Here is an 18,575-nt window from a genome sequence, read left to right as displayed (position 1 = left end):
CATTTGATTTTTTTATGATTTTCTTATCCTCTATTTCTTGAACTGCATTGTTGGTTAAGGGCTTGTACAGAAGCATTTCACGGTAAGGTCTACACCTGTGTGTATTCGGCGGATGTGGCAAATAACACTTGATTTGAAATCTAGAATATGTTCGTGCTGTGCATGTCAAACATTATAAACTTACATAATTTTATCCACATCAAAAGGTAGAAAATGTATTCACAGCAAATGTTTGCGCTAGCAGGTGTCATAGTACGAATCAGGGGGCTGCCATTTTACATAGACGCTCTACGTTGCAGGACACGGTGCAATTAATCACTGTGTTGTGGCGATACTGTATAAATCTGTGTCCATTACCCAACAGCAATGTTCTCCAGGGACTGTCACCCAGAGCGCAAAACAAATATCAGCCCAAGAAGAGAAGCATGAGATTGAAGTTCAACTTTCTAGAGGTTTCCCTGTTAGTTAACACTATCAACGTTTCCCTTTACTGTGGCGATTGTGATCGAATCAACACAATATTATCCACTTTCAATGCAACAATGAAAGAAAACAAACTATGCAAGAGATGTTGTTGTTGGCAGAACACATCAGAGTAGGATTCTATTGCGCAAGACTCAGCCGTACTCTACACAAACCGGTGTGGCATAACCAATCAGAGCTGCGGTAGGAGTTTATGCAAATAAGACTACTGCCATATATGGATCTGTGCCATTTAGGTTCAACTGGACCATGTTTACAGCATGAGCGATCGTGAGTAGATGCACTTGTTTTGAGATTAAAGGGTGAGCTGCATGTAGCCACGTGTGCACATTTTGTTCATGTCCTTTGCCACTTAGTGAGTTATTAGCCCAGATGTAGATCATTTGTAGTCAGCAATAGTGGAGTGATTGCTTCCTACAAGAGCACAAAACGTGTACATTTCTAGACATCTTTGAAAAGCGAGTCAGGTAAACAAGCTTTTTTTGTCTTAAAGGGGCAGTGTTGTATTTTGAGACTAGATTGAGTAAGCTAAGTAGAGAATAGGCAAAGGGTAGCATAATTTATCTGATTCTCTGTAATAAACGGTATGGGAACAATTATGCATTTTATTTTGTAAAGTGGTTTCTGGCAGCAAACAACATTTTCAGTGGATAAACAGGTTAATGTCAAGACTAATGTTTTTTTCAAAAGTCTCAAGGAATGTAGACCGACATTGAACACCACACATTGGCTGCTACTGTAGGCTGAATGATAGAACATGTTAAAATGTTATGGGATGCATTTTCTACATTGTTTTTGAAGGTAGACCACTCTGGTAAGCCTATATTATGATCAAATAGCCGCAGTAGCCTACTTGGCCACTTAAAACTGTAACCTAAAGCGGCTACAGCCTCAGTGTTCACAGTAAAACTGTAACCTCAAACAGCTACAGCCTCAGTGTTGACAGTAAAACTGTAACCTAAAGCAGGTACAGCCTCAGTGTTCACAGTAAAACTGGAACCTCAAACAGCTACATTTACATTACATTTAAGTCATTTAGCAGACGCTCTTATCCAGAGCGACTTACAAATTGGTGCATTCACCTTATGACATACAGCCTCAGTGTTCACAGTAAAACTAACCTAAAGCAGCTACAGCCTCAGTGTTCACAGTAACACTAACTTAAAGCGGGTACAGCCTCAGTGTTCACAGTAACACTGTAACTTAAAGCGGGTACAGCCTCAGTGTTCACAGTAACACTGTAACTTAAAGCGGGTACAGCCTCAGTGTTCACAGTAAACGCATGCTGGAAGTTGCACAGAATCTTCACAACGTTCAAGTTTGCGCTCAGCAGACCTGAAATTTGCTCAGTGCCGTAAACATTTAGAGGGAACATTGCTCCAATGGGGAAGAAGTAATGAGTCATGCACTCAGAGCGCAGATGAAAGGACTAGACCTGACACAGCTCCTATTGGACACCATTCACACGCAGCCAATCAACTGGACTCAAAAATACAATTTGACAAACACACAATCCAGAGATGTGGACAGGACAGACCTGGACCACACTGTGATGTTAGTTTCGATGTTTAAAACAGACTTTGACCATAGAACATTCCGAGAAGAAGTAGCCTTCACAACAGTCAATACTGTGCACCGCCATTGATCCTCCGATAAGAAGAGTCAATAGAAGAATCAATATGGTCAATAGACGAGACAATGATCTGTAAAAACCTACTACTTTCCCAACCAGTCTGGGCACAAAAGGGGAATGAGCAGTCTTATGGTTGTGAGTGGTTACACGGTTTATGTTGAGCTCTAGCCGGCACCAGACCAGAACATTCTCAACAAGGCCATACCCACGGGGGTTGTAAAACAAATCGGGCACTTACTGCCTTTGCCTATAATTAGAGAAGGATTGAGAATCTGATTGATGGAAACCCAAAGCTGCCTGTAATTTGAGTTTTCCTGGGTCCTGGAAGACTGGTGACCACACTGGAGGCTTAACGCCAACTTCATAACATAGCTAGGTGGCTAGTAGTACTATATATATATATATATATATATATATATATATATATATATATATATATATATAATCCTTCTGAAGGGGGCAGGACACCTCTGCTCTCCACTGATGTTTCAAGGCTTCCCACCTCCCCAGGCTCACACGGAACAAGCCTCAAAGCACTTTCAAAACCAAACGACACCAGGGGAATATTAAAAACTGACAGTTTCCTGTGACCAAGTGTGGACTTTTAAATGACAAGCTGTGTTTTCTGGACTAAAAACCTCAAGACAAAAGTGGAGAACTATTAAACGCTACCATGAGAAACCTGGGTGGGGGGGCTACACTGACCTCCCCCCTTGTAACCTAGATTCACAGAGAAGGCAGTTTATTCCAGAGGAAAGAAAAAAAACATATTTAAAAGAAGACGATGCTTGCCAGCTAAAAGCCTCTTCAAACATGCATCCCACAATTATACACAGCAGGCCTTAGACCCCGGTTCTGTCCTTCCACTTGGAGATAACTGTAAACAAACCCACATGTTTTCAAAGGTACAGTGTTCTCAGGCACTGTAACAGATGATGGACGTGACTTGTTTTTGTTTCATCTTTATTTAACCGGGCAAGTCAGTTAAGAACAAATTCTTATTTACAATGACGGCCTAGGAACAGTGGTTTAACTGGTCTAGGAACAGTGGGTTAACTGGTCTAGGAACAGTGGGTTAACTGGTCTAGGAACAGTGGGTTAACTGGTCTAGGAACAGTGGGTTAACTGGTCTAGGAACAGTGGTTTAACTGCCTTGTTCAGGGAGTAGAATGACAAGATTTTTACCTTGTCAGCTCAGGGGATACGATCTTGCAACCTTTCGGTGACTAGTCCAACGCTCTAACCACTAGGCTACCTGCCGCCCCGCAGCGGGAGCTGCAGACAGAGCTCAGAGAGACTGTCACGTTTTTTAAAAACACGGTTTAACAGAAACCTAGTTAACATTATCCCACAAAAGACCTAGAGACCCAATATGATCGACAACCACTTCTTTAAAATCCCATATAAGGTTTGTATTGACTAGGCCTTGTGTGAGGTAATGATCAGTTGGTGTTTAGTGTACGAGTGTGGGAAAAGCAGACCACAGAAAGTAACAGGTGAGAGTTGCGGGCGGAAATGGCTGACAGGTTTGTGCAGCCCGGGCCACCAAAGAAACCTTTGTTCTACAGTTCACACGCAGAGCATCCTGCTAGTCAACAGCATGAGCTACGCCCCCGGCTAATTCAAATCACACCGGCTCCTACAGAGTCAACCATAGGAATCTTATTCAAGTACACATCTATATTATAGTATTCTATGTCCTAATTCTATGGCACCCCCCCCCCCATTAAAAGTGTCAATCAGCACTTGAAAACAACAACAAACGATTCTCCCCACCAGTATAACAAGTATAACAGTATGACAAGCTTATATTTTGGGTTCTGATGAGATACGACAGTTGAACTTAGTGCAAGAGGGCATTTATAAGTTCTATTCTTCAACAATCTAAATGAATAGTCCATTTAAATCCCAGAAATACATGTTGCAACTGCTGATCGACCCTTTAACCATTATTGACTCAACTCAGAGAGCCCAGAGTCTGACAAGAGTTGAACATAAACAAATTACAATTTTATTTTAACGTAACCTTTATTAACTAGGCAAGTCAGTTTAAGAACACATTCTTATTTATAATGACGGTCTACCCCAGCCAAACCCTAACAACGCTGGGCCAATTGTACGCCGTCCTATGGGACTCCCAATCACGGCCGGTTGTGATACAGCCTGGAATCGAACCAGGGTCTGTAGTGACGCCTCTATCACTGAGATCCAGTGCTTTAGACCGCTGCGCCACTCGGGAGTCCAAAATGGTAACAGTAACACAATAGAAGTCAGATTCTGAATAGCTTGCTTTAAAGTTCAGCTTCTATCGTACAAAAAAAATAATTCTACTATGTATATGTACAACTGGACCAAGTTGCATGTTCAATGACTAAGCCATAACGAGAAGGAAGTGGTATTCTTCAGTGACCCATTTTCTTTGTAAGTGAGGAGAGAGGGGTTTACAAAACAGCCCCCCCTCCCTCCCTCAAGGGAGAGGCATATTGAGGCTGACAGCTCAGAGGACCACGGCCCTCATCTCCCGGCCCTTAGCAACAGCCCCAGACAGCTATTCACCTGTTGCTAAGAGAAAAGAGACTCTCCGCCAAGTTCTCTCACATCCTACCAACATCAATGAGGAAGTGAAACAAAAATAGAACTGCTAGGCTACTGTAGCCAAGTCAATGAAAACTGCTAGGCTACTGTAGCCAACTCAATGAAAACTGCTAGGCTACTGTAGCCAACTCAATGAAAACTGCTAGGCTACTGTAGCCAACTCAATGAAAACTGCTAAGGTAGCCAACTCAATGAAAACTGCTAGGCTACTGTAGCCAACACAACAAAAACTGCTAGGCTACTGTAGCCAATTCAATGAAACGCAATCAAAAGTCTCCAGCCTTTTCAATCAAGAAGCCTGTGTGAAAGGGAAACTAAGACTAAATGAAAATGTTTTCAATAAAGAGGCTAATTTGACATTGGCTATAATCCTATGATAAACGAAAATCAGATTTGAATTAAAAGACAATAGCCTTATCGCTATTCACTAGGCCTTACCTTACTAAGAGACTATTCACTAAGCCTTACCTTACTAAGAGACTATTCACTAGGCCTTACCTTACTAAGAGACTATTCACTAGGCCTTGTGAAAGGAAACTAAGACTTAAATGAAAATGTTTTCACTAAAGAGACTATTCAATTTGACATTGGCTATTCAAGGCCTACCTGATAAAGAAATTCACAGCCTTACCTTACTAAGAGACTATTCACTAGGCCTTACCTTACTAAGAGACTATTCACTAGGCCTTACCTTACTAAGAGACTATTCACTAGGCCTTACCTTACTAAGAGACTATTCACTAGGCCTTACCTTACTAAGAGACTATTCACTAGGCCCTACCTTACTAAGAGACTATTCACTAGGCCTTACCTTACTAAGAGACTATTCACTAGGCCTTACCTTACTAAGAGACTATTCACTAGGCCTTACCTTACTAAGAGACTATTCACTAGGCCTTACCTTACTAAGAGACTATTCACTAGGCCCTACCTTACTAAGAGACTATTCACTAGGCCTTACCTTACTAAGAGACTATTCACTAGGCCTTACCTTACTAAGAGACTATTCACTAGGCCTTACCTTACTAAGAAACTATTCACTAGGCCCTACCTTACTAAGAGACTATTCACTAGGCCCTACCTTACTAAGAGACTATTCACTAGGCCTTACCTTACTAAGAGACTATTCACTAGGCCTTACCTTACTAAGAGACTATTCACTAGGCCTTACCTTACTAAGAGACTATTCACTAGGCCTTACCTTACTAAGAGACTATTCACTAGGCCCTACCTTACTAAGAGACTATTCACTAGGCCTTACCTTACTAAGAGACTATTCACTAGGCCCTACCTTACTAAGAGACTATTCACTAGGCCCTACCTTACTAAGAGACTATTCACTAGGCCCTACCTTACTAAGAGACTATTCACTAGGCCTTACCTTAAAAAGCCATTCACTGGGTCCTGCTGCCACAGAAGAAGCTTAACAAAAGAGATGCCTGTATCTACTGTCAGTGGCGATGACAATTCAATTGGTGTGTGAGTGAGTGTGACAGAGGAAGTGAAGAGTGGTAACCCCAATGCCACCTGCATTTTGAAAGCAGCCAATAGCCTGGTATCAACACAACAAATCAGCAGAGGTCTTGACTGAGTAGGAGGCACACGACAACACAGAGGTGAGAGAAAAAGAGAGCATTGTTAAAATGTTGAGCTGTAGCCAGTGGCTGAAAAATAAACTGCCAACTACTAGATGAACAAAACAGTCTGAAGCTGCAGCTTGTTAGTGAGACAATGCTAGCCTGGATGCAATTCTACCGTTCTTGTCAGCGCGGCTAGGGAGTCATTACACTAAACCGCATTAAAAGCTACCTGCATCTCTGTGTCGTCGATTTCAGCGTCTCTAGCCTCGTCTCTGTGGGTTGAGGCATCATGAATGGCCACAGCCTACTGGTACACTCTGCTAACAGCCGTCAGACAACAACGGGCTCTGTTCAGAGTTCAAAGGTCAGGCAGCGGAGCACGGCGCAGGTTGACCGATTATGAGTGTGCTTTTACGAATGTGTTTCCCGAGCAGTTGAGGTAGGCAGAAATATAATAATAATAATAATAAAAACAGGAAATGGAAGCAAAGCCTCAATTCAACGCTCTCAGGCCTGGGTTAAACAGCTGTGTCGCAGGACCCTGTTTTCACGAGACACTGTAAACACTTACATTCTGGCCATTTAAAAACACAGTGGAAAAGACGCTGTGTTGTGTGTGCAGCAGGGCAGTCACGAGCTAGTCCACGACAGATAGTTCTCCTCTACTCACTGGGAGGCTGTGCTCTTTGGTTCAGCATGGAGTTCAGGTTACATTTCCCTCTGCTTGCCCTAGTTTCAGCCTTGATGATCGCTGCCAGCTCCACCTCCAATGACTCTGTTTAGCCCATGCATGAAAAAGGACAATCGGAGAGCGAGAGAGAGAGTTAACCCACCAAGAAATATTTGTGTTCCCTGACAACACAGCCAGGACTGCTGGGTGTAACATGACCTTTACACCAGAGACAGCAGGGAGGAAAAGCTTTTCTACAGACGGCATAACAAGCAAGATAGTGTTTCGCCGGAGAGCGAGAGAACGAGAGAACGAGAGAAGAGAAGAGAGAGAGAGAACGAGAGAGAGAGAGAACGAGAGAACGAGAGATAAGAGAGAGAGAGAGAGAGAGAGAGAGAGAGAGAGAGAGAGAGAGAGAGAGAGAGAGAGAGAGAGAGAGAGAGAGAGAGAGAGAGAGAGAGAGAGAGAGAGAAAGCCTCCCGGCTAATCAGTATTCAGGGGCAGGAGCCTGCATGAAACCAGAAGGTAGCAGAGCAAACTGAAAAAGACCTTAGATCGCCTGATAACTGCACAAGCGTTTGACGGATGGCTTAGCGTCTATTCTGTCCACACGGAAGTGTAATCATGGATCTGTGTACACTGACTGACTACATATTCTGAATTTAAAAAATGACAAAAATAACGTACACCCCTTCTTCCTCCCACTTGCCCGTCTCCTTCCTCTGAGGGACAGCCGATTGAGATCGTGCTGCTATCTGAGAAAGTAAGTGGCAGCTCAGTGTATTGAAGGACAGGGACAGGGTTGACTGCAGCAGTAGCTTCCTGTGTGGACTGGCTGGCCAGCAGGTTTACACTGTATTCTCTGGTCTCAAGCCTAGCTGATACCCTTCTCCCCTCGCTTGGCTCATCTGCTCTGCCCCTCCCCCCGTCAACACTTCTGATGGCGGTTGGCTGGCTTGGGGACTCCGCCTACTATAGTGTTTCGGGAGGTAATGGGAGGAGACCAAAATACGAACCCCCCCCCCCTCCTCCCCCAGCAACCAACCAAAACTGGTCAAGTCTTCCACATAGGAAAGTCAGAGCTTATTTTCTACACACATACACCTCTGGGGGTGTACTTTCACTCGCCTGTAAATCCAACCTCAGTACTGTATAAAATCCCTTTTCCGAGAGTAGCAAAAACAACACAGCACTTACATTTTGAGAAGGCTTGAAGATTCTAGATGTTAAAAAAACAAAACAAAAACTCAGAAAAAGGGTGTTAGCTCTGTTGCTGGGGAGTTAAGCCAAAGGAATGTCAGGCACACACACAGTGCCTCAGTCAAGCCCCATCCTAAAAACACAACTCCCAGGCTTCCCTTGAACAAATCCAAACGCTAGACGAGTAGACTGAGGAAAACAACATGGCTGCCGCTGTGGCCGTGGTGAAGTTGTCGTAAACAGTTCCGAGGACACCCAACTGAGAGATCAAGCTGCTGCTCTCACCTGACCCGTCTTCTCACTCCATGCTCCAACAAAGTCCCATCTGTGCTGTGGAAAATACCGGAAATCCCCCTTGCGCACTCTCCTTCCTCTCCTCTCTCTCTCTCTCTCTCTCTCTCTTCTTCCCGCCTTCTCCTCCCCTCCCTCCGGCCATTCCACCAGAGCGGTATGTATTACAATAATAACCCACACTCTTGTCAAGGTCACCCACTGGAGAGCTCAGTCAGAGAGATGGCCGGGCTGCACAAAGATCCAGATAAGCGGTGCAGAACCTGTACATCTCTTCTCTCCCCGCTGCTTAGTCATGCCTTTATCTCTGCAGCCCCCGAGACAGACTGCTGAGCCCTAAGCCCGAGACAGACTGCTGAGCCCTAAGCCCGAGACAGACTGCTGAGCCCTAAGCCCGAGACAGACTGCTGAGCCCTAAGCCCGAGACAGACTGCTGAGCCCTAAGCCCGAGACAGACTGCTGAGCCCTAAGCCCGAGAGAGACTGCTGAGCCCTAAGCCCGAGACAGACTGCTGAGCCCTAAGCCCGAGACAGACTGCTGAGCCCTAAGCCCGAGAGACTGCTGAGCCCTAAGCCCGAGACAGACTGCTGAGCCCTAAGCCCGAGACAGACTGCTGAGCCCTAAGCCCGAGACAGACTGCTGAGCCCTAAGCCCGAGACAGACTGCTGAGCCCTAAGCCCGAGACAGACTGCTGAGCCCTAAGCCCGAGACAGACTGCTGAGCCCTAAGCCCGAGACAGACTGCTGAGCCCTAAGCCCGAGACAGACTGCTGAGCCCTAAGCCCGAGACAGACTGCTGAGCCCTAAGCCCGAGACAGACTGCTGAGCCCTAAGCCCGAGACAGACTGCTGAGCCCTAAGCCCGAGACAGACTGCTGAGCCCTAAGCCCGAGACAGACTGCTGAGCCCTAAGCCCGAGAGACTGCTGAGCCCTAAGCCCGAGACAGACTGCTGAGCCCTAAGCCCGAGACAGACTGCTGAGCCCTAAGCCCGAGACAGACTGCTGAGCCCTATGCTGAGCCCTAAGCCCGAGACAGACTGCTGAGCCCTAAGCCCGAGACAGACTGCTGAGCCCTAAGCCCGAGACAGACTGCTGAGCCCTAAGCCCGAGACAGACTGCTGAGCCCTAAGCCCGAGACAGACTGCTGAGCCCTAAGCCCGAGACGGACAGCTGAGCCCTAAGCCCGAGACGGACAGCTGAGCCCTAAGCCCGAGACGGACTGCTGAGCCCTAAGCCCGAGACGGACTGCTGAGCCCTAAGCCCGAGACGGACTGCTGAGCCCTAAGCCCGAGACGGACTGCTGAGCCCTAAGCCCGAGACGGACTGCTGAGCCCTAAGCCCGAGACAGACTGCTGAGCCCTAAGCCCGAGACAGACTGCTGAGCCCTAAACCCGAGACAGACTGCTGAGCCCTAAAAATTGTCAAAGACTCCAGCCACCCCAGTCATAGACTGTTCTCTCTGCTAGAGTACCGCACAGCAAGCAATACCGTAGTGCCTGGTCAAGGTCCAAGACGCTTCTAAACAGCTTCTACCCCCCCAAGCCATAAGACTCCTAAACAGCTAATCAAATGGTCACCCAGACCATTGCCTGTCCCTCCCCCTTCTACGTTGCTGCTACTCTCTGTTTATTATCTATGCAGAGTGAATTTAATAACTCTACCTACATGTACATATTACCTCAATTACCCCTACTAACCAGTGCCCCCGCACATTGACTGTTCTGGTACCCCCTGTTTATAGTCTCGCTATTGTTATTTTACTGCTGCTCTTTAACGACTTGTAACTTTTATTTATTATTATTATTCATATTTTTGTAACTGCATTGTTGGTTAGGGGCTCGTAAGCAACCATTTCACTGTAAGGTCACACCCGTTGTATTCGGCGCATGTGACCAATAACATTTATTTTCATTTGACTGCCGAGCCCGAACCCCGAGACAGACTGCTGATCCCTAAAAAAAATAGCTCACTACCTCTACTGTTCTCCCCCTTACAATGTTTGCATCTCCGCCTGGAGAGAACAAAAACCTACTGTAAACACCTCCGCCAGGGGAGACCAGTAAACAACACCTCTTCCAAGAGAGACCAGTAAACACAGTAAACAACACCTCTTCCAAGAGAGAACAGTAAACACTTTAAACAACACCTTCACCAGGAGAGACCAGTAAACACTGTAAACAAACCTCCGTCAGGAGAGACCAGTAAACACTAAACAACACCTCCTCCAGGAGAGACCAGTAAACACTGTAAACAACACATCCTCCAGGGGAGAACAGTAAACAACACCTCCGCCAGGAGAGGACAGTATGCAACACCTCCGCCAGCGGAGAACAGTAAACACAGTAAACAACACCTCCGCCAGGAGAGACCAGTAAACACTGTAAACAACACCTCCGCCAGGAGAGACCAGTAAACACTGTAAACAACACCTCTGCCAGGAGAGACCAGTAAACACTGTAAACAAACCTCCGTCAGGAGAGACCAGTAAACACTAAACAACCACTCCTCCAGGAGAGACCAGTAAACACTAAACAACACCTCCGCCAGGAGAGACCAGTAAACAACACCTCCGTCAGGAGAGACCAGTAAACACTAAGCAACACATCCTCCAGGGGAGAACAGTAAACAACACCTCCGTCAGAGGAGAACAGTAAACACTGTTAACAACACATCTGCCAGGAGAGATCAGTAAACACAGTAAACAACAACTCCGTCAGGAGAGACCAGTAAACACTGTAAACACATCCGCCAGGAGAGACCAGTAAACACAGTAAACAACAACTCCGCTAGGAGAGACCAGTAAACACTGTTAACACCTCCTCCAGGAGAGACCAGTAAACACTGTAAACAACATCTCCTCCAGGAGAGACCAGTAAACACAGTAAACAACAACTCCGCTAGGAGACACCAGTAAAGGCTGTAAACAACACATCCGCCAGGAGAGACCAGTAAACACAGTAAACAACACCACTGCCAGGAGAGACCAGTAAACACTGTAAACAAAACCTCCATCAGGAGAGACCAGTAAACACCTTCAACAACACCTTCGCCAGGAGAGACCAGTAAATACTGTAAGCAACACATCCTCCAGGGGAGAACAGTAAACAACACCTCCGCCAGGAGAGAACAGTAAACAACACCTCCGCCAGGAGAGAACAGTATGCAACACCTCCGCCAGGGGAGAACAGTAAGCAACACCTCCGCCAGGGGAGAACAGTAAACAACACCTCCGCCAGGGGAAAACAGTAAGCAACACCTCCGCCAGGGGAAAACAGTAAGCAACACCTCCGCCAGGGGAGAAAAGTAAACACCTCGTCCTCCAGCGGAGACCAGTAAACACAGTAAACAACACCTCCGCATAGAGAGACCAGTAAACACTGTAAACAACACCTCTGCCAGAGGACAACAGTAAACACAGTAAACAACACCTCTGCCAGAGGACAACAGTAAACACAGTAAACAACACCTCTGCCAGAGGACAACAGTAAACACTGTAAACAACACCTCCGCCAGGGGAGACCAGTAAACACTGTAAACAACACCTCCGCCAGGAGAGACCAGTAAACACTGTAAACAACACCTCTGCCAGAGGACAACAGTAAACACAGTAAACAACACCTCCGCATAGAGAGACCAGTAAACACAGTAAACAACACCTCCGCATAGAGAGACCAGTAAACAACACCTCCGCCAGGAGAGACCAGTAAACAACACCTCCGCCAGGAGAGACCAGTAAACACCACCTCCACCAGGAGAGACCAGTAAATACTGTAAACACCACCTCCATCAGGAGAGACCAGTAAATACTGTAAACACCACCTCCATCAGGAGAGACCAGTAAATACTGTAAACAACACCTCTGCCAGGGGACAACAGTAAACACCTCGTCCTCCAGCGGAGACCAGTAAACACAGTAAACAACACCTCCACCAGGAGAGACCAGTAAACACTGTAAACAACACCTCTGCCAGAGGACAACAGTAAACACAGCAAACAACACCTCCGCATAGAGAGACCAGTAAACACAGTAAACAACACCTCTGCCAGAGGACAACAGTAAACACTGTAAACAACACCTCCGCCAGGGGAGACCAGTAAACACTGTAAACAACACCTCTGCCAGAGGACAACAGTAAACACAGTAAACAACACCTCCGCATAGAGAGACCAGTAAACACAGTAAACAACACCTATGCCAGAGGACAACAGTAAACACAGTAAACAACACCTCTGCCAGAGGACAACAGTAAACACTGTAAACAACACCTCTGCCAGAGGACAACAGTAAACACAGTAAACAACACCTCCGCATAGAGAGACTAGTAAACACAGTAAACAACACCTCCGCCAGGAGAGACCAGTAAATACTGTAAACAACACCTCTGCCAGGGGACAACAGTAAACACCTCGTCCTCCAGCGGAGACCAGTAAACACAGTAAACAACACCTCCACCAGGAGAGACCAGTAAACACTGTAAACAACACCTCTGCCAGAGGACAACAGTAAACACAGTAAACAACACCTCCGCATAGAGAGACCAGTAAACACTGTAAACAACACCTCTGCCAGAGGACAACAGTAAACACAGTAAACACCTCTGCCAGAGGACAACAGTAAACACAGTAAACAACACCTCTGCCAGAGGACAACAGTAAACACAGTAAACAACACCTCTGCCAGAGGACAACAGTAAACACAGTAAACAACACCTCTGCCAGAGGACAACAGTAAACACTGTAAACAACACCTCCGCCAGGGGAGACCAGTAAACACTGTAAACAACACCTCCGCCAGGAGAGACCAGTAAACACTGTAAACAACACCTCTGCCAGAGGACAACAGTAAACACAGTAAACAACACCTCCGCATAGAGAGACCAGTAAACACAGTAAACAACACCTCCGCATAGAGAGACCAGTAAACAACACCTCCGCCAGGAGAGACCAGTAAACAACACCTCCGCCAGGAGAGACCAGTAAACAACACCTCCGCCAGGAGAGACCAGTAAACACTGTAAACAACACCTCCGCATAGAGAGATCAGTAAACACAGTAAACAACACCTCCGCCAGGAGAGACCAGTAAACACAGTAAACAACACCTCCGCATAGAGAGACCAGTAAACACTGTAAACAACACCTCTGCCAGGAGAGACCAGTAAACACTGCAAACAACACCTCCGCATAGAGAGACCAGTAAACACTAAACAATGCCCCAGCTAGCAAGCCCTGATGGGATTATTTATCCACAACAACCACTGTTCTCCCCTGGCGGAGTTGTTGTTTAGTGTTTACTGTTCTCCCCTGGTGGAGGTGTTGTTTTGAGTTTACACAATGCTGGACTGGGCCTGAGGTGTTTCATACAGATATGATGACCAAACACATCACAGCCAAGGTCTAAATATTACAGAGCAGATCTGGAAGGGACAAAGCCAGAGCGATGCTCCAAAGAAACAGAACAAATAAGCAAAGAACACTCCATCTTTGACTGCTAGACCTGCCCACACTAACAACTTGCATAAGTAGTTGTGCAACAACTTTGGACTTCAGTTCAAATGATATCTAGCCTGATTAAATACACTCAATTAGAAATGTACTTTTTAGTGTGGGAGTAACAACGGTGAGAGAGGAGTAGGGAAAGGGAAGTGCCCACAGGGGAGGAGGAGAGGGCTGTGGAGAGCTGACTACAATCATGCTCTAGTACAGTCGCTTCCAGGCTGTAAGACCTTGTATCACCCTAGCTAGCATTGCATTCTCTCTCTCTCTCTCCCCTTCTCTCTCCCCTTCTCTCTCTCTCCCCTTCTCTCTCTCTCCCCTTCTCTCTCTCTCCCCTTCTCTCTCTCTCCCCTTCTCTCTCTCTCCCCTTCGCTCTCTCTCCCCTTCTCTCTCTCTCCCCTTCTCTCTCTCTCCCCTTCTCTCCCATCTAAAACTAACTTCCATTCAAAATCATATTTTCCCCAAACCCCTAACGTAACCCTAACCCCTAACGTAACCCTAACCCCTAACGTAAACCTATCCCCTAACGTAACCCTAACCCCTAACGTAACACTAACCCTATCCCCTAACGTAACCCTGACCCCTAACATATCCCTAACCCCTAATATAACCCTAACCCAAACCCCTAACATAACCCTAACCCCTAACGTAATCCTGACCCTAACCTAACCCTAACCCCTAACGTAACCCTAACCCCTAACATAACCCTAACCCCTAACGTAACCCTGACCCCTAACGTAACCCTGACCCCTAACGTAACCCTGACCCCTAACGTAACCCTGACCCCTAACGTAACCCTGACCCCTAACGTAACCCTGACCCCTAACGTAACCCTGACCCCTAACGTAACACTAACCCAAACCCCTAACGTAACCCTGACCCTAACCTAACCCTAACCCCTAACATAACCCTAACCTCTAACATAACCCTGAACGTAACCCTGACCCCTAACGTATCCCTAACCCCTAATATAACCCTAACCCAATCCCCTAACATAACCCTAACCCCTAACGTAACCCCTAACATAACCCTAACCCCTAACGTAACCCTAACCCCTAAAGTAACCCTAACCCCTAAAGTAACCCTAACCCCTAAAGTAACCCTAACATCCCTAATATAATTACAGAGCAGATCTGGAAGGGACAAAGCCCAGCTCCAAAGCAGAACAAATAAGCCCTAACCTAACCCTAACCTAACCCCTAACATAACCCTAACCCCCAACGTAACCCTAACGTAACAACCTAACCCCTAACGATAACCCTAACCCCTAACGTACTTTTTAACCCCTAACCTAACCCCTAACATAACCCTAACCCCTAACATAACCCTAACCCCTAACATAACCCTGAACGTAACCCTAGCCCTAACATAACCCTAACCCCTAACCTAACCCCTAACATAACCCTAACCCCTAACATAACCCTAACCCTAACATAACCCTAACGTAACCCTAACCCCCTAACATAACCCTAACCTAACCCTAACCCTAACATAACCCTAACCCCTAACATAACCCTGAACGTAACCCTGACCCCTAACGTATCCCCTAACTAACCCTAATATAACCCTAACCCAAACCCCTAACATAACCCTAACCCCTAACATAACCCTAACCCCTAACATAACCCTAACCCCTAACATAACCCTAACCCCTAACATAACCCTAACCCCTAACATAACCCTAACCCCTAACCTAACCCTAACCTAACCCCCTAACCTAACCCCTAATATAACCCTAACTAACAAACCCCTAACGTAACCCTAACCCCTAACGTAACCCTAACCCCTAACGTAACCCTAACCCCTAACCTAACCCCTAACATAACCCTAACCCCTAACATAACCCTAACCCCTAACATAACCCTGAACGTAACCCTAACCCCTAACATAACCCTAACCCCTAACCTAACCCCTAACATAACCCTAACCCCTAACATAACCCTAACCCCTAACATAACCCTAACGTAACCCTAACCCCTAACATAACCCTAACCTAACCCTAACCCCTAACATAACCCTAACCCCTAACATAACCCTGAACGTAACCCTGACCCCTAACGTATCCCTAACCCCTAATATAACCCTAACCCAAACCCCTAACATAACCCTAACCCCTAACGTAACCCCTAACATAACCCTAACCCCTAACATAACCCTAACCCCTAAATAACCCTAACCCCTAACATAACCCTAACCCCTAACATAACCCTAACCCCTAACATAACCCTAACCCCTAACCTAACCCCTAACCTAACCCCTAACCTAACCCCTAACGTAACCCTAACCCCTAACGTAACCCCTAACGTAACCCTAACCCCTAACGTAACCCTAACCCCTAACGTAACCCTAACCCCTAACCTAACCCCTAACATAACCCTAACCCCTAACGTAACCCTAACCCCTAACGTAACCCCTAACGTAACCCTAACCCCTAACGTAACCCTAACCCCTAACGTAACCCTAACCCCTAACCTAACCCTAACCCCTAACATAACCCTAACGTAACCCTAACCCCTAACGTAACCCTAACGTAACCCTAACCCCTAACATAACCCTAACGTAACCCTACCCCTAACGTAACCCTAACCCCTAACATAACCGTAACCCCTAACGTAACCCTAACCCCTAACCTAACCCTAACCCCTAACCTAACCCTAACCCCTAACGTAACCCCTAACATAACCCTAACCCCTAACCTAACCCCTAACATAACCCCTAACCTAACCCTAACCCCTAACCTAACCCTAACCTAACCCCTAACGTAACACTAACCCCTAACCTAACCCCTAACGTAACCCTAACCCCTAACCTAACTCCTAACGTAACCCTAACCCCTAACCTAACCCCTAACGTAACACTAACCCCTAACCTAACCCCTAACGTAACCCTAACCCCTAACCTAACCCCTAACGTAACCCTAACCCCTAACCTAACCCCTAACGTAACCCCTAACGTAACCCTAACCCTAACGTAACACTAACCCCTAACCTAACCCCTAACGTAACCCTAACCCCTAACCTCTAACGTAACCCTAACCCCTAACCTAACCCCTAACGTAACCCCTAACGTAACCCTAACCCCTAACGTAACCCTAACCCCTAACGTAACCCTAACCCCTAACGTAACCCTAACCCCTAACGTAACCCTAACCCCTAACGTAACACTAACCCCTAACCTAACCCCTAACCTAACCCCTAACGTAACCCTAACCCCTAACATAACCCTAATTCTAGCCCTAAATCCAACCCCTAAGCTTAAAATGGCCTTTGTCCTCATGGGGACGTGGGAAACGTGAAGGATCGTTTTAGGTCCCACACACGGATAGAGGAACTACCCAACACTTATCTGTCCTCTGAAAGGATAACCTTTCCTTTCAGTTCTGCAGAGCACAAAGTCCCCAAACACTCCCTTGTGTACTGTATCTACCTTTAGGAGGGTCACTGAAGGGCGCTGGCTGGCTGATACCGCTCTCCTCATGTACAGCGAGAAGCCACACCACACAGTAGACAGGCAGCTCTCATGTACAGCGAGAAGCCACACCACACAGTAGACAGGCAGCTCTCTTCATGTACAGCGAGAAGCCACACCACACAGTAGACAGGCAGCTCTCCTCATGTACAGCGAGAAGCCACTACACACAGTAGACAGGCAGCTCTCCTCATGTACAGCGAGAAGCCACACCACACAGTAGACAGGCAGCTCTCCTCATGTACAGCGAGAAGCCACACCACACAGTAGACAGGCAGCTCTCCTCATGTACAGCGAGAAGCCACACCACACAGTAGACAGGCAGCTCTCCTCATGTACAGCGAGAAGCCACACCACACAGTAGACAGGCAGCTCTCCTCATGTACAGCGAGAAGCCACACCACACAGTAGACAGGCAGCTCTCCTCATGTACAGTGAGAAGCCACCTCACACAGTAGACAGGCAGCTCTCCTCATGTACAGCGAGAAGCCACACCACACAGTAGACAGGCAGCTCTCTTCATGTACAGCGAGAAGCCACACCACACAGTAGACAGGCAGCTCTATACTGAGTCCAAAGCCATAAGAAGGCTCCTTTCTCAAGGTGAGCCCTGAGCTGCACTGAACTCTCCCCCGTCTCCTGTAACAGCTCTCTCCCAGGGGTGGAAGAGGAGGACAGGGGAACAGAGGAGGGCCCCTGTGGCCCTGGCGACAGGACGAAAGCTGTTTTAAGTTAACTGCATATTCAAATCAAGCAAACGTGCTGCCGCTTTTGCCTGTGCCACCTCCCGGGAGAGGACACGCCACCACCACCAGGCTATTTATAGACCGCATCGGTTCCATCTTCGCTTGCACTTCCTGTTCTGCAGCAAGTCCCTGTAGGGAGGGGCGGTTGCCCTCGAAGAAAGCAGCCAGCCAGGCAGGGAGGCAGGCTTCCGACAGAGCCTCCTCTAATTCTCCTACACATACCCAAAACTCTTACACACCACCCACACCGCTCATCGCCGCCTTAAAACTGCTAAATGTTTTCTGAAAGGGTAACCAGGCGGTGGCCATCTTGGAAACGTGGCAAGCCAAAAGTGCAGTCAGGAATGTATATGGACTGGTAGTCGAGTACTTAATAACATTTTTAAAACACTTAAAAGGACTTTTGCCGTGCCGT

The 18,575-nt window shown here is 46.9% G+C and overlaps 1 protein-coding gene across 7 annotated transcripts in view; it reads right to left on the bottom strand.

Moving 5' to 3' along the window:
* Positions 1–18,575, bottom strand: part of LOC124037509 (zinc finger protein 609-like) — a 232,297-nt gene that overhangs the window by 69,916 nt on the left and 143,806 nt on the right. The window contains exon 1 of one of the 7 annotated variants that reach the window (XM_046352283.1): positions 8,159–8,469. The exons of 3 other annotated variants lie outside the window; for them this stretch is intronic. The gene's annotated coding sequence lies outside the window, so the exon portion shown is untranslated. 3 more of the 7 variants (XM_046352285.1, XM_046352281.1, XM_046352282.1) reach the window with 3 other exon arrangements.

This window comes from Oncorhynchus gorbuscha, linkage group LG06, assembly GCF_021184085.1.
Source record: "Oncorhynchus gorbuscha isolate QuinsamMale2020 ecotype Even-year linkage group LG06, OgorEven_v1.0, whole genome shotgun sequence".
NCBI lineage: Eukaryota > Metazoa > Chordata > Actinopteri > Salmoniformes > Salmonidae > Oncorhynchus > Oncorhynchus gorbuscha.
Note: the sequence above shows the minus strand (reverse complement) of the source record. Positions and strands in the feature narration are given on the sequence as shown.